The sequence below is a fragment of the Manis javanica genome, chromosome 9 (genome assembly GCF_040802235.1).
Source record: "Manis javanica isolate MJ-LG chromosome 9, MJ_LKY, whole genome shotgun sequence".
NCBI lineage: Eukaryota > Metazoa > Chordata > Mammalia > Pholidota > Manidae > Manis > Manis javanica.
In genome coordinates, this window is record NC_133164.1 from 24,750,276 (window position 1) to 24,775,282 (window position 25,007).

Below are 25,007 nucleotides of genomic sequence, written 5' to 3' on the forward strand. Positions count from 1 at the left end.
TTCATAAATTAATCTACCGTGAGCATCAGTTTCATAATTTATCTTATTTTTTTATCTAATTTTTAAAAATAATTTTCAAAAGTTTTATTTAAATGTAACCAAATGATACAATTTCATTATATTTGGCCCATCTTTTTCTTGTTCCAGAAAATATGTAACTGTTTAACCTGTCATCAAGATTACATTAACTGATTAGCTCTTAAAATTATGTTTTATTATATTTTAGCAAGATTTTGCAGTCTATTATATAATTTAAGCTAATACTCTCTCTTCTCTGTAAGTTTTTCATGCTGCTCATCCAAAAATCCAAGAGAATTTATTTGTATTGGATATATGAATATTACTTTTGTTCTTCATAAACAGATTGGAACCAAAATGATAAACAACAGTGTTATATGTGACTCTTACAATTTCTCACTAAAAGGCAGACCTTCTGACTGGCTTAAATGCCTCAGGTTTTAAACAAGACAATGCTGGAGATTGTATTTATGTTTTCAGGATACACGGGCAGTGACCCATGGGATTAAATTATACCCTGTGACTACTCAGGCTGCTCAAAAAATGTTATTCATTATTTACAAAGGATGCTTGATGGTTTTGTTGATTTACTTAAACTCTGTATATATTTTAAGGAGATTTGCTTAAAACGTATACATAGAGCTTTTATTCTAAGTACATGATAATACAGAAGTTATAGTCATACAGTATACATGACATACATGTTTTTGGGAAGGGTGATTTGTCATTTTAGCTTTAAATTACAAAAAATGAAAACTATTTTCTCATAATTATCTGTTAAACCAATCATATAAAAGGAGCTATCAAAATATAGCAGAATCTAATAATTAGCTGGCATAGAAAACTCTGTTGTAAATAAGTCTGTGATTTCTATTTAAATATCTAATTCAGTTTCTACAGTAAGCCAGAAATTAAAGACTAAGTGATATTTATTGATGAACAAAAGCAGAGAAAGCTTTCTTCAGTTCTAGCTGTGTTTCTGATAGTATTCTACGTATTCCTCATGGAGAATGATTTGTGACCCCAGCTCAGACTATTTGCACTTGTTTGTTTTTCTGGAACATTCTCCCTCTAGGTCGCTATACCAGAGCAACAGGATGACTGACCAATGTTGAGATCAGAGGGATAACCAAGTGGAAATCACGTAAGTTCTTGTAGGCTAGTTCATGGACTTTTACTGAGTGAGATATAGGATGCTATTAGTTTTAGAATTATTATGTGACTTTAAAGAAATCACCACTTGGAAAACAGACTTAGGTGAATGCAGAGCAAGGAAGAAATAAGAGAGAAAGGTTGGAAGGTATTCAATAATCCAGCTGAAGGACAGAGGTGGATTTGTGCAAGTGGTTAGTAATAGAGATGATAAGTGGTCAGATTATGGATAAACTGTGAAGTTAGATCCAACAGGATAAATTTTGATCAAATGATGCTAGACAGAAAGCAAAGGTGCTCTTAAAGCTTTGGTTCTGAACTAATACAACAATTACTTACAATTTATTGAGAAGGGGAAGGTTTCAGAAAAAAAAGACTTCAGAGGAGTGAAGATGTAAATCAAGATTTTGATTTGGTATTTTTTCAATTTGTGATACCACACATTTACTGTAGATGTCATTTAAGCAGTTATGAGTCTAGAGTTCAGTTATAAGCAGTTCTTGGAGGTATGAATGTGAGAGTCATCAGAAGAATAAATAAAATTTAAAGTGTACATTCTCAGTAGGGGTTTTATCTCCCTCAAGGAAGTGAAAATTGATTCTTGGAGGGTGGGAAAATCTTTGATATTATAGTGGTCTGTAGTCTTCTATAGTTCTAAACTATCTGACAAATTCTTCTTCTTAATATTTATTATCTCTCATTAGGGAGAATGTAAATTCAATTTAATGTTTCTCTTTAGGGAGGTATTAATGGAAAAAAGAGGTTTTAGAGATGCATTTAAATTTATAAGACTAGATCTGATTATATAATATATGAGTTCAGATAAAGAATAGCAAATTCTGAAGAATGATCCCAGGGACGCCAGAAATCATAGAAGTTGGAGAAAAAATAAAGAACCAGTAAATGAAATGGAGAAGGATTGGCCAGGGAAGTAGCAAGAAGTAGTGCTGTCTTCTGTCTCAGGTGAAACTGTTTTTCATGAAAGAAGAAATAATATTCTCTGTCAACTGCTATAGAAAAAATGTTCAGGAAAACATTATCAGCAGTTCTTTTTAGTGTTTTATTAGAAAGAAAAAGAGAAAGAGATGCAGGAAATGGATGATCTTTGTTATCCAGGAATGAACTATTACTTCATATCTGCTAACAGTAATAATGCAGTAGAGAGAGTAAACTGATATGGATCAATAAATTGGAGTAAGTAAGAAATGGTTGGTTGTACTGAACACAAAGGGTTTGCACAATCAAAACATCATCAGTTATGGGTGAGATGACAGAAATACAGTCACAGAGGAAGGTATGTTGGCATGTGGCAGTGAGAGTCCTCAGAACCCTTTTCTCATTGCTTTTAGGTTCTCTACATAATAAAAACAAAGTCATTAAGTGAAAGTGAAGAGGAAAAAGAGTGTGTTGGAATTTGGAAGGCATGAAATAAACTTCAAGGAGAATAGAAAAATTAACGAGGCAAATATGGTATGATTTCAGGTAGTTTTGGTGGCCTATCTGAGATCAAGGATCATTAATCTAAAGGGTGCTAAAAATTAGTGTGATTTTATGTTTTCCTTTAGCTGCATTAAGGTGCTTACGCAGAGGCTAAGGATATGTGGAATTTTGTAAGTTTTTGCTTTTATTTTCAGAGAAAAAACATGTTGAGAGTTGAGGGCTATGTGAGAAAATGATGTAATAAATTTAGAAGGGGATCTAGGAAGCAGAAAGAAGAAATGACAATAAAGAAACTGGGCTAGGAAAATTGGGAAGACCAATGGATGACACATAATGGAGGAACTGAGAAGTTATTGGAAATCCGTTGTAGTGTTGACGTGGAAAAATAAAACCTGAGAGAGATTAGGATATTTGAAATTTAGATCATAAAATGGTGTTTATTGGTCATGTCAAATTCTAGAACACTATCATGTATATCAGATACCAAATTAAGGGGGAAGACACGTTCATAGGAGGGGGGATGTTCATGGTGCTGATAAAAATCATTATTGAAAGATTACATGCTTGATTATTAAAGAATGAAGAACCATAACAGAGGAGTGTTGTTACCAGTAAAATCTTAAAAGAATGAGAGGAGTTATAACAAAAGCCTGTAGGTGATCGCAGAAAGAAGTGGTAGTGAATAACATATGATGTGCTGGCATGATCTGTAACACTGGGGATTTTGAGAAAGAAGGGTTTATAATGGCCTACTAACATCAATGTGGTGCATTTCATCCTCCAGTTAATTTCTTACATCTAGCATAGTTCCTGACATTTAGTAAAATCTCCTCAAACATTTCTTAAATGAATAAAACTATGAATGTATCTGTAAAATGAAGGGAATTGATAGTGCTTTGTAAAAGTAATTCCCAGTTCAAAAATTTCAACATTTACACATGCGTATTATATTATTCAGTATGTGCTATACTTAGGGGTGGTTATAATGAAATGATGCTGAACAATTTGTACCAATTCTAGCTTTACCTCACTCCAGTCCAATTATTACTTTAATTAAGCCCTGTGCCATTATTTCTACTTCAGTAGGTACTAGACTCAGCAGTAAGTCATTTTTAATGCTCTATTGTTAGATAACTCTGAAACTACAATGGGAGATTTTTAAGTCTTTGAACATCAGGCTTGAAGACAGAGTCTCTAAAATCTCTTGTTGGTCTTATATGCCTTATTATTCTAATTTTCACTGAACAGAATCCTACTGGCAGCCTACCACATCTCTCCCCAGTGGACTCTCAGAATCTCAGTTTGTTCAAAATGATCTAACTGTATGTCCCTATAGTATGCCCACTTCTACTTTCAACAAATATTGACCTGCATGTGTTGAATGCTTTTTATTTTTGTAATCATATCTCTGCTTGCTAATCTCCAGATACAAAAATTTAGCTTGCCTTTCTAAGTCTATGTGAAACCCTGACTTTATCTACATTCTAATCTGCCTTACTTATGCCTCTGTGTCCTATGTCATAGTATCCATGATCACGACAAACATGAAGATTTCTTTAGGGAATATTTTGTATGACACAAAAGAAACTGTGTGATGTGTTTCATTCAGCAACTGCCCAAATAAATTTATAGTGCCTTAACACACCACATAACAACAGTATGCAGTGATGTATAAATGGCACAAGGAAATCAGTCCAGGTCTCAGAATTGACAGAAGTATTCCATGAGAAGAAATTGTGTACTAACTCTCTTTAACACTGTGTAGGTAGCAGAAGATCTCTATGCCACAAAAGTTTCAGGCTGTAAAAGAATAGAGTAGATACCTAGTTTAGTTTTAGTCATCTAGTTTACTAGGCAGGAAATATTGAAGCTCAAGGTACCATGTATTAGCGGGAAGACTCATTCCTTACTCTTGAGGATTTCTTCAGTGTGGGAGGGATGTACCTCAGCTCTAAACTCCTGTTCTCCTTAGACACTCTACTTTCTATTCTAGATGAGTTAAAACTCAAATGGGTGTGATTTTTTCAACCCCTTCCTCTCTCCTCACTTTTGGAATCTGACTTTTCACTAGAAGGATATTTTCTCCTGTGTTTGTTAATGTGGAAATTGCACAATGTCTTTAATTGTTAAAGCCAGTCCCTTATAGTACATCTTGAAATGTCCTTCTTGCATACTTGCAACCTTTTGCTAACCACTTTCCTAAATTTGGTTTCTCCTTTTCTTCTTTCCTCGTTAGCATCAATTACATAAATTTGGGTCTTAGTTTCCCTCTGTTTTCCCTTAAACATCCATGTTCCCTAAAATGTCATTATATTGTAGAAGTTAGGGATACAGTCTCTTCACTTGTAAGCTTCAAGTTTAGCATGTTAAATAACTGCTGTTGTTACATTTTTGTTGCATTTCCACATCTGCAGCATGAGCCTAATAAAGGCAAAAATACTGCAGCACAATTTATTCCTCATCATTCTGCCTAAGAGAGTTTATGGTTCCCTCCATGGCCTCTATAACACTGGCAAATGGATATTCTCAGGATCTTTCTAATATTTTTCTTTACCCTACGCCAAGGATGTTGATTATTCATACGATCCTAGGGAATTGAACCAAATAAATAACCTTATTTTTACAGTGAAGCATGTATTCCACAAAAGGTTCTAATAGTATGGCCAAAAGACAAAATTAACCTGCTTTTCCACACTTCATGGAAAACACAATGGCACAGTAAAAAATTACTGTGCAGGAATATTTTTTATTGTTCATGTATAAAAATAGCAATTTTCAAAAAATGAAGTTTTTCATTTATAAGAGGAGTATTCATATGTATCATATTGGCAATATTTTCCTTCCAATTTGTTCATTTAGTCACATATATGTGCTATAACAGCTTTGACATGGCAATAGTATGTCTTTGTAGGGCACCCATTTATTCACTGTTCCATATGGAACGAGTAATATTTGTGCATTAATTTTCTCTAATGAGTATATCTCTCTGGGATCAAAAGGAAATTAAAAGATTACAGTTTTTTTGGTCAAGGATAATGTTGATATAGAGAACCCAATAAGTGTGTGAGGCATTTTTTTCATAAAAATGACCATAATTATTTGTTGTTTATGTATACTCCTTTGATCCTTTTGGTTAACTAGAGTTATGAATTAATTATTTTGAACACAGTCAAATCAACTTTACTGTTCTTTATATTAGTAAAATTAAATGAAAGTTATGACAGGAACATTATTTTCGTTCTTTAGGAGTAATCATAAGGATACATTTTAGAGATATATTTATATAAAACATGAATTTTTAGCTATTAATTTAAATATTTGCTAATCACATTAGTATAGATATAAGCTTAATGGTATAAAATATAATTTAAAGAGAAAAATCCTTTCTGGCATTTCACTCTGAAAATAAAATTTTCAGTATCTTCTCAGTATAATTAGAGCCATCTGATAATGAGGTCCAGCTATGTGCTATAATCGATCAGCAGCCTGGCAGTAATGGTGTCTGTAAGAAATACATCAAACTAATGAGCAGCTAAGAGACACGAGAATAACTCTTGGTGCTTCAGATCTAGACTTTCAGTGGTTGTCTGAAATACTTCAAAGACTAGGAGGATTAATTTTTTTGAATACATCCTTGAAATAAATGCCTCAACTTTTTTTTTCTTTGCAGTTGAAAATCAAATCAAAGCATTTTATTCTAAAAACAAATCATTGTGCCTACTTGAAAGTGAGTATATGAAAATGAGCACCATTTATTCCCTTCTCTCAGTGACTTGCTAGATGAATACACTTTGGCTGGAATAGGGGCTTAAAGACTTCCCTAACCTTTCTCTTTGGCACAATTTATATAAAAACAAAAAAATAGATAGTTAATAGCACTTACAGTTTATAATTTTCAAACATATTATAATTTATCAAATTTTTGTGTAGAAACACTTCTCTAATATGCATTGTGTTCTATAAATCTGTTAGTTTGTTCTTTTCCATTTTTTTTTTTTTTTGCTTAGGGATAATGTTACATTGAAGGTTTAAGCTGATAATTTATACCAGAGAAGCCCTTGACTTAATAATGTGAATTATAGTCACTATTCTCATTTAACATGTATAGTAACTATAAAATAATAATACAAATTATTTTGGCTAACAGTTTTTTAAGAATTGCTATGTTCCCAAAAGTATTTGACATGAATTAAATTATAACAACCCTATATCATAACTTCTATTAGTATTTCCACTTCTCAGTGAGAAAACTGACATATATAGTGTGGTAAAGTAACTTGGAAAACTTGTTGAGTCAGTGAATGAAAGTCTGGTTTATGCCTATGTAGTCTAGGTCCAATTGACACTGTTCATAATGAGGCTGTGCCACCTCTTATTAGGAGTGCTTTAGGGGAAACTTATGAGTTACCATTTGAGAAGCCTAAAAGATAATATCTTGCCATTCTTTTTTATTCAGAACAAATCATACCCAAGACTGAGATTGTCTTTGCCAACATGTTATTTAACACAGGTTCAATGTGGGAATTATATCATAAGCTAATAGGATGTAGGATAATATCTTAATAAATGGTTAAATAAATAACATACTCCAAACCAATAAAAGAGTAATTTAGCTATTGTTAACAGGAAAAGGGGCAATGAAAGAAATAAAGTCCAAGCCTTGGTGCAGTGCACCTGTCTATGAGTTGGTCCTTGGTCATTGGACTAGCTGACTGAGAGCTAATGTCCAGCTGCCACCTCAAAGCCAAAGTCTGTTACTGCTAAAGCACATTGCTAGGGGTACAAAGGTGCCAGTGGAGTGGCCAGGGTGATCTCTGCAGGGTCGCTGCCCAGTTTCCACCCCTGCTGGAAAAGACATGCCTCACCGCAGCAGGAGCTAATGCTCCAAAGTCTATGGAGAACTTTTTAGATCTGCAAAGGATAGCTTTACCCAGATGGAACATTCTTGGTAAGGCCTCACAAATTCTTGGCATTTAAAATTCAAATGTCCAATATGTCATGGCCAGTCTTCCATATACTCTTATTGAGAAGTGCCCAGTGCTTCCAGTCAACCTCTGAGCTACTGAGTGGTTACTGACATAGATGTCAGTGACAATATCCTGACATGGCTTCCTGAACGTAAACAAATTCACCTTTAGACCAAAATGATTTCACTTAAGTCATGAACAAGTGGGTTTGAGATCACAACAAACCTATACACGATATAGTCTTGGAACCCACTTCTGTTGTTTCCCTTTCAAAAATCATGAGGTACAGATCTGCACTACCCAGTGGCACTTTCTGCAGTGATGCACAGGTTCTATAATGTGCACTCTCTAATATGGTGGTTACTAGCCCCATGTGGCTATTGATCAGTTAAAAGGTAACTAGTCCTTGTGAGAAACTATATTTAAAATGTTATTTAATTTTAATATAAAATCAAATGTAAGTAAGTTTTCAGTGTTTTCATAGGTTGTCAGTGGCTGCTGAATTGGAGAGGACTAGCCTAGATTTCATAGTGTAGACAGGTTAACCGTCATACGTTTACGTCATAGTGTAAATAGGGTCTGAGCTAACTTGCCTTGAAAGTCATGCTCCTAATCCTACTGACAAATTTGGTGCTTATTGCAGAAATCCATCGTAATTGCAGCTCTGATCTTTCCTGGATTCCCTTATCCACAAACCTGAAAATGATGTCATCAATATAGTGAAAAAAGGTGAAAATTGCATTCAGTAATTATGGAGTACAGATAAAGATGGGTCAGATAAAAGGACAGTTTAGATAAGCTATCTTAAAACATGAGGATTAGGAAATGTAAGTGCCAGATTCTTCAGTCAGTGTGACTGCACAGAAGGTTATTTCTTCCATCTCTTCACGAATGCTTTCTTCTCTTTTTCTTTTCGGTGCTTGTGGACACTTCTGTAGAATAACTTCAGTTTCATTAACTTGAACCTATTTTGCTTTGGAGTTAACACATCTTTTTGAAATGTCTTAATGTGGTTGCTGTTAAGGAAAGAAAAACTAATTGAAGAAAAACACTTCCTTTTATACCACCTTTTCTATTTTTATTTTCACATAAAAAGAGCCAACTTTGCTATATATACTAATTACGACTTTTTGTATACACACAATCTGAAAAAATTGTCTATATTTCATGGGAACACAAGCCTCAAGGTATAGCAGAGGTTAAGGCAGGAAAACATTTGAGAATAATTGGAAAAATATATATAATACACTTGAAAATAAAGCTGATGATAAAAGCAGTGGATGAAAAGGAAGAAAAGAGGTAAAATAAGTATTTTCATGACATTAGTGACTTGACCCCTCATACTTAAGATCAGAAGCACTATTCTTTGGGACAAGATTTTAAGACAGCAGACATTTACCAGGGGAGAATCAAATAGGAGACTATGATGCAATGCATTTGAGGTGTTTCAGCAAATCTGCCATCTTGGCTGAGTTGAAATCTGCCAACTCAGTGATTTTTAAACATTGTTTCTCTTATGTCAGAATATTAGTAACATCCAAAATCTCTGTTTCCTAAATGATGGTCAGCAGAGTAATAACTTACAAAATCATAAATGTTTTTCACTCTGCATAACATAGCTTATTTATAATAAGTAAATAATGAAATATGTATAGACTATAGGTAGAATATTAAAGCTTTGACAGAACAATAGACAACAAATCAAATCTGTCTAGGGTTCAGAATTGCAAATATAGAAATCTGTGGAATTTGAAAGGGAAAAGGACAAAGCTTAGTCTGGAAATCTAGGTTTCTGATGTTTCTCTTTCTCTACCTGCTTTCAACTACTTAAGCTTAGAAATTTACCTCAGTGTCATTCTTGTAACTGATGCAAGATGGGGGAGGTACACCCTAGGCTCTTGTGAATAAGAATTTCCCTACCAATAAGAGCTGAATGTGTTGTGAAATTTCAAAGCATTGGGTTTCATTTTATATACTCTGTTTGAATCCAAGGACATTTTCAGTTGATAAACTGCAGTGCATTTGTATAAAAACTGAAAGCATCTTTGAAGGTGAGAGGGTTCTGCTCTGGTTGTGCTGCTGTCTGAGAAAACAGTCTTACTACATTATGATCTCAGTTGCATTGCTTCCCTAAATTTAGTTTCAAAACTTTCCACAAAGTTAAGAAAAAAACAGAAAATTAAATAAAGAATTAAAAGCAGGAATTAAATATACTTCTAGGAATTTACCCCAAGACAACAAAATCTCTGACTTGAAAAGATACAGGCACCAATATGTTTATTATCACATTATTTACAATATCCAAGATATTGAAGCAACCAAAGTGTCCATGAATAGATGAAGAGAGGAAGAAGACGTACATACATGCAATGGTATATTATTCAGTCATGAAAAATAAATCCTGCTTCTTACAACAACATGGATGAATTTAAAGGATATTATGTTAAGTGGAATAAGTCAGGTAGAGAAAGACAAGTACCATATAATTTCAGTTATTTTTGGAATCTAAAAACAAAACAAACAAAATAGCAATAGACTCAGCACTGAGAAGTGACAGGTAGTTACCATGGGTGGTGAGGGGTTGGGGTAGGTGGGTGAAGTAGGTGAAGGGAATAAAGATACACAAAATCTAAATTATAATATAAATTATTCTTGGGGATTAAAGTACAGCATCAAGAATATAGTGAATAGTGCTGTAACATTTTTCTATATTCACAGTAAATACACTACTTGGGGTGAGCATTTATGTAACTGTCAAATCACCATGTTGTGTACTTGAAACTAATATTGTATAACAACAGCACTTCAATAAATAATATATATTAATTAACGAGTAAATAAATAAATGGGAAAAAAGCAGGAATTGAATGGACAATAAGATTCAAAATAGAAAGAGAGCAAGAACACCAGCATTTGGGAGCCTAAAATTTCTTGTTTCTGTATTTTTAGTATTCTCTTTTTCTTTATTTCTCAGTCTTTCCTTCTCACAATATGTTTATCTATTTTAGAAATAAAAAGGACATCCAAAACAGAAAATCCCTTTGCTAATTAATTAAAATTATCAAATCAAAGACAATATAGATTTCTGTATAAATAAATTGAACAGATTAATAATCAGAATTCACACACTTGTGCCAGATTATGTGTTTGCTGACTTTTTATTGTATTTTAAAAATGGAATGGAAAAAAATCTTGGAAGCTTGGTGATATGTGTAAATTTCCATAGAAGCCCTGTAACATTATTCCTATTTAAAGAAATAATGAATTAATCAAATGGGAAAACAAAACTACTTTGCACAAAAATTAAATAGGAAGGGTATTGTGAGGATTCTCTATTTAAAGAAATAATGAATTAATCAAATGGGAAAACAAAACTACTTTGCACAAAAATTAAATAGGAGGAGTATTGTGAGGATTCTTAAACTTTGTTTAAATTATATATCAATATAAACAAGTCCAGAAATAACAAGAAATACACAAGTAACATGCAAGAAAAGTAGATAAAACCTGAACATAATTGAAGATATAGAAAGACTGAAATCAAATATCTGGAAATGAGAAATATACTGATAGGATGTTATCGTAAACCACCAGCACATCAGAATACAACAAAAATAAATATTGCTTCATGAGTTACAGTAAGTTATATAAATTTTGTTTTATTATGTAGTTATTTTGAATAGAGTTCAAGATAAATTATTCCTTACATTTATTTTTTAAAGTTCATTTTTCCTTTGTTGATAATCAAATCCTGTATCTTCTTAGCTCATGGTATATTTCCTACAAATTAGAAAATTTTCAGTACAATCAGCAACCATTCTTCTTCTTAACGTCCTAAACTTCTTAAGGTATTTCAGAGCAACATTTAACCTAGAGCTACTTTGTTTGCACCATGGATGGCAAAACTTCTGAGGAATCTGTTACAAAGACTTTCTGTTTTAAGTTGTTGGAACACAAATGATTCTTCACCATACGTATCTCCGCAGTTTGTTTCCAGATATTCTTTCTTGATTTTGGGTAAAACTCCCACAATCATGTACAAGTTAGTGTTCAATAAATTCTTGAGGGACCCTTTTGCAGATCTGTATTGGCTCACCTGCTCACTCTCTCAATCTGTCTCTCATTGTAGCTGTTTCTTTTCAAGTGTATCGCTGTGCAAACTCTACTTGCCTTGGCAAACCCAAACTTTGAAATTAGTCTTCTCTACTCAGTGATGCTCTGCACTCGAGCTGGATACTCTTTGCAGGCAGAAAACTGGTAAAATCATAAAGTTCACCTTGCTTGTTTTTATTCAGTAATCCCTAATCCATAGTGTTGTGTTTCCCTTTAATGAAAAACATTGTTTCATCTATTTTTTTATGGTTTTCTAGTTGTTTTGGTAAAAATTTAAATACAGTGCCTATTCCTTCATCATATCTAGATATGAAAACTTTGGGTTAATAATTTCATAAGTTTAAATCTAAGTAGTGGCTCAATATAAGCACAATTGATAAAGCATAATTGGTGTCAATTATAGTACAAGCATAATTGGTACAGTATAATTGATACCAAGTACACATTTATTTATTGTGATAAAATAGAAGCTATGAAAGGGTTAATTTTTAGAATGAAGGATATAATTACGGTATAATACATCTCATAAGGTATCTTATAAGCTCTTACGTATTTGTGTATTTCCTGTACATATCTAAATGTAAAATTTTCACTATATTTAAATGATCTGTTTAATGTCTGTCTCTTCTAAACAATAATCATCATACTTATGACTGTATTCCTATCTACACATTTAGCACTTTACAATGTTAGGCAGCAAGTAAATAAATAAATAAGGGACAATTAATAAGTTAATTATAGTCATACCACATTGTAAATAATAAATTAATAGCAAAAACTCACCCACAAGCAAGTCGAAACATAATATTCCATAACCAATGGATCAATGACCAAATAAAAACAGAGATCAAACACTATATGGATACAAATGATATCTCCAGTATATTTCACAAAGAAAGAATAATATATCTAATTCAGAATATAAAGGCCAGAAAGGATTAGGAGGATTAAAGATGGTGGTGCGAGAGGTGAGACAAAGGCTTCCTCCTAAAACTGCATATAATATGAAAATATAACTAATACAACTAATCCTAACAGAGCAACAGGAAAGAAGACTGCACCAGACTGCATACACCTGGGGAAAAGAGAAGACCTCACAGAACGGGTTAACATACCAAAGCTGTGGCCCGGTGAGACCCAAGCCCTTCCCCCACCCCAGCTCACCTCAGGGAGGAAGAGAAATGGAGCAGGGAGGGAGTGGAGGCCTGGAACTACTGAATACCTAACTCTGAAAATCTGCTCTGGGAGCACAAACCTACATTTCATGGTGTTTTCATGATACTCTCGTGATTAGGGGATAGGAAAGCTAAGACAGGCAGAATTCCTGGAGAGACTGAGATTCCAGCATGGAAAGCAGGGATCCATATCGGGCAGTTCTGGGACAAAAGAAATGAGGGCAGTGTGAGAGACTTCCTAACAAGGAAGCCCTTAGCAAGAGGGCTGCTAAAGGGGCAAGGATTGCACAGAGCTTACTGCTCAGGAGAAAGGACAGGTAGACAAAATTGTCTGGGTGCACTCTGCCCAGCAGGTTGGGAGCTTTCAGGATTTCCAGGTGCTCCAGCTCCCTGACTGGCTACACAGCTCCAAGGACCCCCTCTGTGATATGCAGCCCACTGTGTCTTTCTCCTGGACAGCCCCACCTGGCTCACAAACCAGCAAACCCAACCCTGGCATTAGCCCAGCCAGAGGAAAGATCTGTCTACAGCAACTACAAAGGCAAAGCATAAAGGCTTATACCTGTGTGCTCAGCCCACTGGTTCAGGCAATGGAGACAGGCATAGCAGCCGGCAAGCAGAAAACAGCTCTTTCCTCCCCCAAGGCACCAATACCACTCCTTTGCAACCCCCAATATTGCTTCAGAGGCTGAGCACCTCCAGAGTTTAGAGCTTCTGGACACTAGAGAGCACCACATACAAATATGAAGCACCAAAGGAACCTGGTTCAAAGTAAAATTATTAATACAACTACTGAGAAAGATGACATCGACCTCTTGAATCTTCCTGAAAGAGAATTCAAAATAAAAATCATTAACATGCTCATGGAGGTATGGAAAGATATTCAAGAACTCAGGAATGAATTCTGGTCAGAGATCCAATCATTGAAGAGCACACTGGAGGGTCTTAAGAGCAGATTAGATATGGGGGAGGAGATGATAAATGAAACAGAAACTAGAGAAGAGAAATACAAAGAAGCTGAGGCACAGACAGAAAAAAGGATCTCTAAGAATGAAAGAATGTTGAGAGAACTGTGTGACCAATCCAAACAGAACAATATTCACATTATAGGGGTACCAGAGGAAGAAGAGAGAGAAAAAGGGATAGAAAGTGTCTTTGAGGCGGTAACTGCTGAAAACTTCCCCAATCTGGGGAAGGAGTTAGGCCATGGATGTGCATAGATCTCCCAACACAAGTGACCCAAAGAAGACAACACCCAGACATATAGTAATTAAAATGGCAAATATCAAGAATAAGGAAAGACTACTAAAAGCAGCCAGAGAGAGAAATAAGAAAGATCACATAGAAAGGAAAGCCCATAAGGATATCATAAGACTTCTCATAAGAAACCTTACAGGTCAGAAGGGAGTGGCATGATGTATTTAATGCAATGAAGCAGAAGGCCCTGGAACCATGATCACTTTATCCAGCAAGATTATCATTTAAATTTGAAGGAGGGATTAAACAATTTCCAGATAAGCAAAAGCTGAGAGAATTTACCTCCCACAAACCATCTTTGCAATGTATTTTGGAGGGACTGCTTTAGATGGAAGTGCTCCTAAGATTTAATAGCTGTCAACAGAGGTAAAAACATCATAGTAAATAAAGTAGAAAATCTAATTACTAAGCAAATACACAATTAAATGAACTATCCCCAAAGTCAATCAAGGGATAGACAAAGAGTACAGAATAAGATACCTAATATATAAAGAATGGAGTAGGAGGGAAAAGCAAGAGAAAAAGAAAAGAACCTTTAGATTGTGTTTGTAATAGCATATTAAGTAGTTAAGTTAGACTCTTAGATAGTAAGGAAGTTAACCTTGAATGTTTGGTAACCACAAATCTAAAGCCTGCAATTGCAATAAGTAGATACCTATTGATAATCACCCTAAATGTAAATGGACTGAATGAACCAATCAAAGACATAGAGTCACTGAATGGATAAAAAAATAAGACCCATCTATATGCTGCCTACAAGAGACTCACTTTAAACCCAAAGACATGCACAGACTAAAAGTGAAGGGACGGAAAAAGATATTTCATGCAACTAATAGGGATTAAAAAGCAGGAGTTGCAGTACTTCTAGCAGACAAAATAGACTTCAAAACAAAGAAAGTCACAAAAGACAAAAGAAGGATATTACATATGTTAAAAGGGTCAGTCCAACAAGAAGATATAACTGTTATAAAAATCTATGTGTCCAACATGGGAGCACCTACATATGTGAAACAAATACTAACAAAATTAAAAGGTGAAATAGAATGCAATGCATTCATTCTAGGAGACTTCAACACTCCACTCACTTGGAGGGATACATCAAACAGACAGAAAATAAGTTAGGAGACAGAGGCAATGAACAACACATTAGAACAGATGGACCTAACAGACATATATACAGAACTCTACACCCAAAAGCAATAGAATACACATTCTCCTCAAGTACACATGGAACATTTTCAAGAATAGATCATATACTAGGCCACAAAAAGAGCCTCAGTAAATTCAAAAAGACTGAAACTTTACCAACAAGGGTATGAAACTAGAAATAAATTATGCAAAGAAAATGAAAAATCCCACAAACACACAGAGGCTTCACAACATTCTCCTAAATAACCAATGGATCAATGACCAAATAAAAACAGAGATCAAACAATATATGGAGACAAATGACAACAATAATTCAACATCACAAAATCTGTGGGATGCAGCGAAGGCCGTGCTGAGAGGAAAGTATATTGCAATACAGGCTTACATCACGAAAGAAGAACAATCCCATATGAGCAGTTTAACTCACAATTAATGAATCTAGAAAAAGTACAACAAAGGAGGCCCAAAGTCAGTAGAAGGAGGGACATAATAAAGATTAGAGCAGAAATACATAAAATCAAGAAGAATAAGACAATAGAAACAATCAGTGAAAGCAAGAGCTGGTTCTTTGAGAAAGTAAACAAAATAGATAAACCCCTAGCCAGACTTATCAAGAAAAAAAGAGAGTCTACTCACATAAACAGAATCAGAAATGAGAAAGGAAAAATCACTAGAGACACCACAGAAATATAAAGAATTATGAAAGAATACTATGAAAAATTATATGCTAACAAATTGGATAACCTAGAAGAAATGGACAACTTTCTAGAAAAATACAACATTCCAAGGCAGACTGAGAAAGAAATAGAAAATCTGAACAGACCAATTACCAGCAATGAAATTGAACTGGTAATCAAAAACCTACTTAAGAAAAATCCCCTGGACCAGATGGCTTCACCGCTGAATTTTATCACACATTTAGTGAAGACCTAATACACATCCTCCTTGAAGTTTTCCAAAGAGTTGAAGAAGGGGGAATATTTCCAAACTCATTCTATGAGGCCAGCATCACTCTAATACCAAAACCAGGCAAAGAGACCACAAAAAAAGAAAACTACAGACCAATATCCCTGATGAACATGAACATAGATGCAGAAACACTCAACAAAATATTAGCAAACTGAATTCAAAAATACTTCAAAAAGATCATCCATCATGATCAAGTATAATTTATTCCAGGGATGCAAGGATGGTACAGCATTAAAAAATCCATCAATATCATCCACCATATCAACAAAAAGAAACATAAAAACCACATGACCATCTCCATAGATGCTGAAAAACCATTTGACAAAATTCAACATCCAATCATGATAAAAACCCTCAACAAAATGTGTATAGAGGGAAAGTACCTCAACATAATAAAGGCTATATATGACAAACCCACAGCCAACATTATACTTAACATCGAGAAGCTGAAAGCTTTTCCTTTAAGATCAGGAACAAGACAACGATGCCCACTATCCCCACTTTTATTCAACATAGTACTGGTTGTCCTAGCCACAACAATCAGACAACACAAAGAAATAAAAGGCATCCAGATTGGCAAGGACAAAGTTAAACTATCCCTGTTTGCAGATGATATGATACTGTACATAAAAAACCCAATAAACTCTGAATAGCCAAAGCAATTCTGAGAAGGAAGAATAAAGCTGGTAGGATTATGCTTCCCAACTTCAAGCTCTACTACAAAGCCACAGTAATAAAGACAATTTGGTACTGGCACAAGAACAGACCCATAGATCAATGGAACAGACTAGAGAGCCCACATATAAAACCAAGCATATATAGTCAATTAGTATACTATAAAGGAGCCATAGATATACAATGGGGAACTGACAGCCTCTTCAACAGCTAGTTTTGGCAAAACTGGACAACTACATGCAAGAGAATGAAACTGGATTATTGTTTAACCGTATACGTAAAAGTAAACTCAAAATGGATCAAAGACCTGAATGTAAGTCACAAAACCATAAAACTCTTATAAGACAACATAGGCAAAAATCTCCTGAATATAAGCATGAGCAACTTCTTCCTGAACGCATCTCCTTAAGAAAGGGAAACAAGAGCAAAAATGAACTCATGGACTGCATCAATCTAAAAATTTTCTGTATGGCAAAGGACACAATCAACAGAACAAAAAGGCATCCTACAGTATGGGAGAATATATTTGTAAATAACATATCCAACAGGGGGTTAACATCCAAAATAGATGAAGAACTTAGATGCCTCAACACCCAAAAAGCAAATAACCCTATTAAAAAATGGGCAGAGGATATGAAGAGACAGTTCTCCAAAGAATTCAGATGGCCAACAGACACATGAAAAGATGCTCCACATCACTAATTATCAGGGAAATGCAAATTAAAACCACAAAGAGATATCACCTCATACCAGTAAGGATGGTCAGCATTGAAAAGACTAAGAACAACACGTGCTGGTGAGGATGCAGAAAAAGGGAAACCCTCCTACACTGCTGGTGGGAATATAAGCTAGTTCAACCATTGTGGAAAGCAATATGGAGGTTCCTCAAAAAACTAAAAATAGAAATACCATTTGACCCAGGAATCCCACTACTTGGAATTTACCCAAAGAATACAACTTCTCAGATTCAAAAGGACATATGCACCCCTAAGTTTATCGCAGCACTTTTTACAATAGCCAAGATATGGAAGCAACCTAAGTGTCCATCAGTAGATGAATGGATAAGGAAGATGTGGTCCATGTACACAATGGAATACTATTCAGCCATAAGAAAGAAACAAATCCTACCATTTGCAACAACATGGGTGGAGCTGGAGGATATTATGCCCAGTGAAATAAGCCAGACAGAGAAATACAAGTGCCAAATGATTTCCCTCATTTGTGGAGTATAACAATGAAGCAAAACTCAAGGAACAAAATACCAGCAGACTCAGAGGCTCCTAGAAGGAACTAGTGGTTACCAAATGGAGGGGTGTGGGAGGGTGGGTGGGGAGGGACGTAGCAGGGGATTGAGGCATATTATGTTTAGTACATACACATGGTGTGGGGGATCACGGGGAGAAGAGTGTAGCACAGAGAAGGCATGTAGTGAATCTATGGCATCTTACTGCACTGATGGGCAGTGACTGCATTGGGGTATGCATGGGGATTTGATAATATGGGTATATGTAATAACCACATTGTTTTTTCATGTGAAACATTCATAAGAGTGTATATCAATATTACCTTAATAAAAAATTTAAAAAATAATAATATAAAATAAAGGCCAGAAAGCACATACTAAATAGGTAAAATACTAGTAAACTAGTCTCAGAAAAATAAATACAGACAAGTCTTTAAAATATAAAAAGATGCTTATAATATATATATATATTGCATATTTAACAAGACAAGTAAAAACAAAAGTATGATTTCTTATCTGTCAGAGTCTCAAAGTTTCTCATTTGACAGTATTTCTAATAAATCACTGATGAATATGCAAAATGCCACAACTCCTGTGGAGACAAACTTGGTGATATCTAGGGAAATGACATGAATCTGAATTTTAGTACAGCAACCCCACTTCTAAAAGTCTGTTCTAAAGATTTAGAATGGCTTGCAGATTTAGAACACTTGAAAAATGGTTTATGAACAAAGTTAATTGCTCTTTTATTATTTGTAAAACAGTGTTTTAAACAGTCAAAATGCCCATCCACAAAGGACTGGATGAAATGAAAAACAAAATTAAAAATTGGAGTCCTAGGCGATTGTAAATTCATATGAACAAGAGTTCTAGGTGGTCGAGCCAAGATGGCAGCATGAGTAGGAGAGTGGGAATCTCCTCCCAAAAACATATATATTTTTGAAAATACAACAAATACAACTAATCCTAAAAGAGAGACCAGAAGATACAGGACAACAGCCAGACTACATCCACACATGCGAGAGCCCAGCGCCTGGTGAAAGCAGTAAGATAGAAGCTGTAGCCTGGCGGGACCCGAGCGCCCCTCCCCCCAGCTCCTGGAGGGAGGAGAGGAGTTGGAGTGGGGAGGAAGAGGGAGCCCAGGACTGCTAAACACCCAGCCCTAGCCATCCGCACCAGAGCGCAGACACAGTGCATGCGTGGGGAGCTGGAAACTAGGCAAATAAGACAGTAAGACCTTTCAGCGGGTCCGGAAACCAGCGCCCCTGTGACAAAGAAAAGCGAGTGCTTTTTGAAAGTCTTAAAGGGACAGGGACACCACCACTGGACGGAAGCTTCCCGGGTCACAGTCCAGCACCTGAAAATTCCAGGGAACTCTGGGTGCACTAACCCCCTGGGCAACAGCTCTGAGAATCCTCACAGAGGTAAACAGCCAAACAGCCCCCCATCCATTACCCCTCCGGGGCCCCGCCATAGCATAGAAGCAGCCTGAGGCTGGCCATGCCCACAGCAAGGGAGCTTCCTACATACCGGCCGGGCAAGATATAGAGACCCAGTTTACACGCAATTGCACAACACAAGTCACTAGGTGTTGCAGTTGTCCCAGTAAAGAAAGTCCAGGAGCCAAGTAGAAAGAGGGTTGAATCTCCCAGCTGATAGAAACGTCAAAAGCACTCCACTGCACCTATCAACATGAAAAGGCAAAAAAATTTGATACAGACAAGACTAACCAGAGAGCTTTGACCATCTTCTACATCTTCCACTGAGAAGGGACCTGGGGAGATAGATTTAACCAGTCTTCCTGAAAAAGAATTCAAAACAAAAGTCATAAACATCCTGATGGACTTGCAGAGAAATATGCAAGAACTAAGGAAGGAGAATACAGAAATGAATCAAGCTCTGGAAAGACTTCTAAACAGAATGGATGACATGCAAGAGACCATTAATGGACTAGAAAACAGAGAACAGTAATGCAGAGAAGCTCATGCAGAGAGAGATAAAAGGATCTCCAGGAATTGAAGAATTTTAAGAGAAATGTGTGACCAATCGAAACGCCACAATATCCGCATTATAGGGGTACTAGAAGAAGAGAGAGAAAAAGGGATAGAAAGTTTCTTTGAAGACATAATTGCTGAAAACTTCCCAAAACTAGGGGGAGGAAATGGCCTCTCAGACCACAGAGGTACACAGAACTCCCATGACAAAGGATCCAAGGAGGGCAACACCAAGACACATAATAATTAAAATGGCAAAGATCAAAGACAAGGACAAAGTATTAAAGGCAGCCAGAGAGTAAAGAAAGGTCACCTACAAAGGAAAACCCATCAGGCTATCATCAGACTTTTCAACAGAAACCCTACAGGCCAGAAGAGAATGGCATGATATACTTAATGCAATGAAACAGAAGGGCCTTGAACCAAGACTACTGTATCCAGCATGATTATCATTTAAATATGAAGGAGGGATTAAACAATTCCCAGACAAGCAAAAGTTGAGGTAATTTGCCTCCCACAAACCACCTCTACAGGGCATCTTACAGGGACTGCTCTAGATGGGAGCACTCCTAAAAAGAGCACGGAACAAAACACCCAACATATGAAGAAGGGAGGAGAAGGAATAAGAAGGAAGAGAAATAAAGAATCATAAGACCGTGTTTATAATAGCTCAATAAGCGAGTTAAGTTAGACAGTAAGATAGTAAAGAAGTTAACTTTGAACTTTTGGTAACCACAAACTTAAAGCCTGCAATGGCAATAAGTACATACCTTTCAAAAATCACCCTAAATGTAAATGGGCTGAATACACCAATCAAAAGACACAGAGTAATAGAATGGATAAAAAAGCAAGACCCATCCATATGCTGCTTACAAGAGACTCACCTCAAACCCAAAGACATGCACAAACTTAAAGTCAAGGGATGGAAAAAGGTATTTCATGCAAACAACAGAGAGAAAAAAGCAGGTGTTGCAATCCTAGTATCAGACAAAACAGACTTCAAAATAAAGAAAGTAACAAAAGATAAAGAAGGACATTACATAATGATAAAGGGCTCAGTCCAACAAGAGGATATAATCATTATAAATATATATGCACCCAGTACAGGAGCACCAACATAGGTGAAACAAATACTAACAGAATTAAAGGAGGAAATAGAATGCAATGCATTCATTCTGGGAGACTTCAACACACCACTCACTCCAAAGGACAGATCCACCAGACAGAAAATAAGTAAGGACACAGAGGCACTGAACAACACACTAGAACAGATGGACCTAATAGACATCTACAGAACTCTACATCCAAAAGCAACAGGATACACATTCTTCTCAAGTGCACATGGAACATTCTCCAGAATAGACCACATACTATGTCACAAAAAGAGCCTCAGTAAATTCCAAAGGATTGAAACCCTACCAAGCAACTTTTCAGACCACAAAGGCATAAAACTAGAAATAAACTGTACAAAGAAAAGCAAAAAGGCTCACAAACACATGGAGGCTTAACAACACGCTCCTAAATAATCAATGGATCAATGACCAAATCAAAATGGAGATGCAGCAAAATATATGGAAACAAACGACAACAACAACACAAAGCCACAACTACTGTGGGATACAGCAAAAGCAGTCTTAAGAGGAAAGTATATAGCAATCCAGGCATATTTAAGGAAGGAAAAACAATCCCAAATGAATGGTCTAATGTCACAATTATCGACATTGGAAAAAGAAGAACAAATGAGGCCTAAGGTCAGCAGAAGGAGGGACGTAATAAAGATCAGAGAGGAAATAAATAAAATGGAGAAGAAGAAAACAATAGCAAAAATCAATGAAACCAAGAGCTGGTTCTTTGAAAAAATGAACAAAATAGATAAGCCTCCAGCCAGAGTTATTAAGAGGAAAAGAGAGTCAACCAAATCAACAGAATCAGAAATGAGAAATGAAAAATCATGACAGACCCCACAGAAATACAAAGAATTATTAGAGAGTACTATGAAAACCTATATGCTAACAAGCTGCGAAACCTAGGAGAAATGGACAACTTCCTAGAAAAATACAACCTTCCAAGACTGACCCAGAAAGAAACAGAAAATATAAACAGACCAATTACCAGCAATGAAATTGAAGCATTAATCAAAAAACTACCAAAGAACAAAACCCCTGGGCCAGATGGATTTACCTCGGAATTTTATCAGACATACAGAGAACACATAATACCCATTCTCCTTAATGTTTTCCAAAAATAGAAGAGGAATAAATACTCCTAAACTCATCCTATGAAGCCAACATAACCCTAGTACCAAAACCAGGCAAAGACCCCAACAAAAAAGAAAATTACAGACCAATATACCTGATGAACATAGATGCAAAAATACTCAACAAAATATTAGCAAACCGAATTCAAAAATACATCAAGAGGATCATACACCATGACCAAGTGGGATTCATCCCAGGGATGCAAGGATGGTACAACATTCGAAAACCCATCAACATCATCCACCACATCAACAAAATGAAAGACAAAACCACATGATCATCTCTGTAGATGCTGAAAAAGCATTTGACAAAAGTCAACATCCATTCATGATAAAAATTCTCAACAAAATGGGTATAGAGGGAAAGTACCTCAACATAATAAAGGCCATATATGATAAAACCACAGCCAGCATCACACTGAACAGAGAGAAGCTGAAACCTTTTCCTCTGCGATCGGAAACAAGACAGGGATGCCCTCACTCTCCACTGTTATTCAACATAGTACTGGAGGTCCTAGCCATGGCAATTAGACAAAACAAAGAAATACAAGTAATCCAGATTGGTAAAGATGATGTTAAACTGTCACTATTTGCAGATGACATGATATTGTACATAAAAAAACCCTAAAGACTCCACTCCGAAACTACTAGAGCTTATATCGGAATTCAGCAAAGTTGCAGGATACAAAATTAACACACAGAAATCTGTGGCTTTCCTATACACTAACAATCAACTAATAGAAAGAGAAATTAGGAAGACAATTCCATTCACAAAGCATCAAAAAGAATAAAATACCTAGGAATAAACCTAACCAAGGAAGTGAAAGACCTCTACCCTGAAAACTCTAAGACACTCTTAAGAGAAATTAAAGAGGTCACTAACAAATGGAAACTCATCCCATGCTCCTGGCTAGGAAGAATTAATATCGCTAAAATGGCCATCCTGCCCAAAGCAATATACAGATTCTATGCAATCCCTATCAAACTACCATTGAAGCATTCTTCAATGAACTGGAACAAATAGTTCAAAACTTCATATGGAAACACCAAAGACCCCGAATAGCTAAAGCAATCCTGAGAAGGAAGAATAAAGTAGGGAGGGATCTCACTCCCCAACTTCAAGCTCTACTACAAAGCTACAGTAATCAAGACAATTTGATACTGGCACAAGAACAGAGCCACAGACCAGTGAAACAGAATAGAGACTCCAAACATTAACCCAAACATATATGGTCAACTAATATTCGATAAAGGGGCCATGGACATACAATGGGGAAATGACAGTCTCTTCAACAGATGGTGCTGGCAAAACTGGACAGCTACATGTAAGAGCATGAAACTGGATCACTGTCTAACCCCATTCACAAAAGTAAATTCGAAATGGATCGAAGACGAGTGTAAGTCATGAAACCATAAAACTCTCAGAAAAAAACATAGGCAAAAATCTCTTAGACATAAACATGAGTGACCTCTTCTTGAACATATCTCCCTGGGCAAGAGAAACAAAAGCAAAAATGAACAAATGGGACTATATCAAGCTGAAAAGCTTCTGTACAGCAAAGGACACCGTCAATAGAACAAAAAGGTATCCTGCAGTATGGGAGAATATATTCATAAATGACAGATCCAATAAAGCGTTGACATCCAAAATATATAAAGAGCTCACACACCTCAAGAAACAAAAAGCAAATAATCCAATTTAAAAATGGGCAGAGGAGCTGAATAGACAGTTCTCTAAAGAAGAAATCCAGATGGCCAACAGACACATGAAAAGATGCTCCACATAGCTTGTCATCAGAGAAATGCAAATTAAAACCACAATAAGATATCATCTCACACCAGTAAGGATGGCTACCATCCAAAAGACAAACAACAACAGATGTTGGTGAGGTTGTGGAGAAAGGGGAACCCTCCTACACTGCTGGTGGGAATGTAAATAAGTTCAACCATTGTGGAAAGCAGTATGGAGGTTCCTCAAAATGCTCAAAATAGACTTACCATTTGACCCAGGAATTCCACTTGTAGGAATTTACCCTAAGAATGCAGCACTCCAGTTTGAAAAAGACAGATGCACCCCTATGTTTATCGCTGCACTATTTACAATAGCCAAGATATGGAAGCAACCTAAATGTCCATCAGTAGATGAATGGATAAAGAATATGTGGTACATATACACAATGGAATATTACTCAGCCATAAGAAAAAACAGATCCTACCATTCACAACAACATGGATGGAGCTTGAGGGTATTATGCTCAGTGAAATAAGCCAGGCGGAGAAAGACAAGTACCAAATGATTTCACTCATATTTGTAGTATAAGAACAATAGAAAACTGAAGGAACAAAACAGCAGCAGAAGCACAGAACCCTAGAATGGACTAATAGTTACCAAAGGGAAAGGGACTGGGGAGGACGGTGGGAATGGAAGGATAAGGGCGGAGAAGAAAAGATAGGGGGCATTACGATTAGCATGTATAGTGGGGGAGGCACGGGGAGGGCTGTGCAACACAGAGAAGACAAGTAGTGATTTTAACCGCATCTTACTATGTTGATGGACAGTGACTGTGAATGGGGTGTGGGGGGGATTTGGTGAAGGGG

At 36.0% G+C, this 25,007-nt stretch overlaps 1 long non-coding RNA gene across 7 annotated transcripts in view; it reads left to right on the forward strand.

The window, feature by feature from the left end:
• Positions 1-25,007, forward strand: part of LOC140843357 (uncharacterized) — a 778,257-nt gene that overhangs the window by 469,346 nt on the left and 283,904 nt on the right. For 2 of the 7 annotated variants that reach the window (XR_012121023.1, XR_012121027.1), the window contains 2 exons: positions 1,094-1,162; positions 6,281-6,337. The exons of 2 other annotated variants lie outside the window; for them this stretch is intronic. This is a non-coding gene — a long non-coding RNA (uncharacterized lncRNA). Of the gene's footprint in view, positions 1-1,093; positions 1,163-2,519; positions 2,641-6,280; positions 6,338-25,007 lie in introns of those variants that run through there. 3 more of the 7 variants (XR_012121025.1, XR_012121028.1, XR_012121026.1) reach the window with 2 other exon arrangements.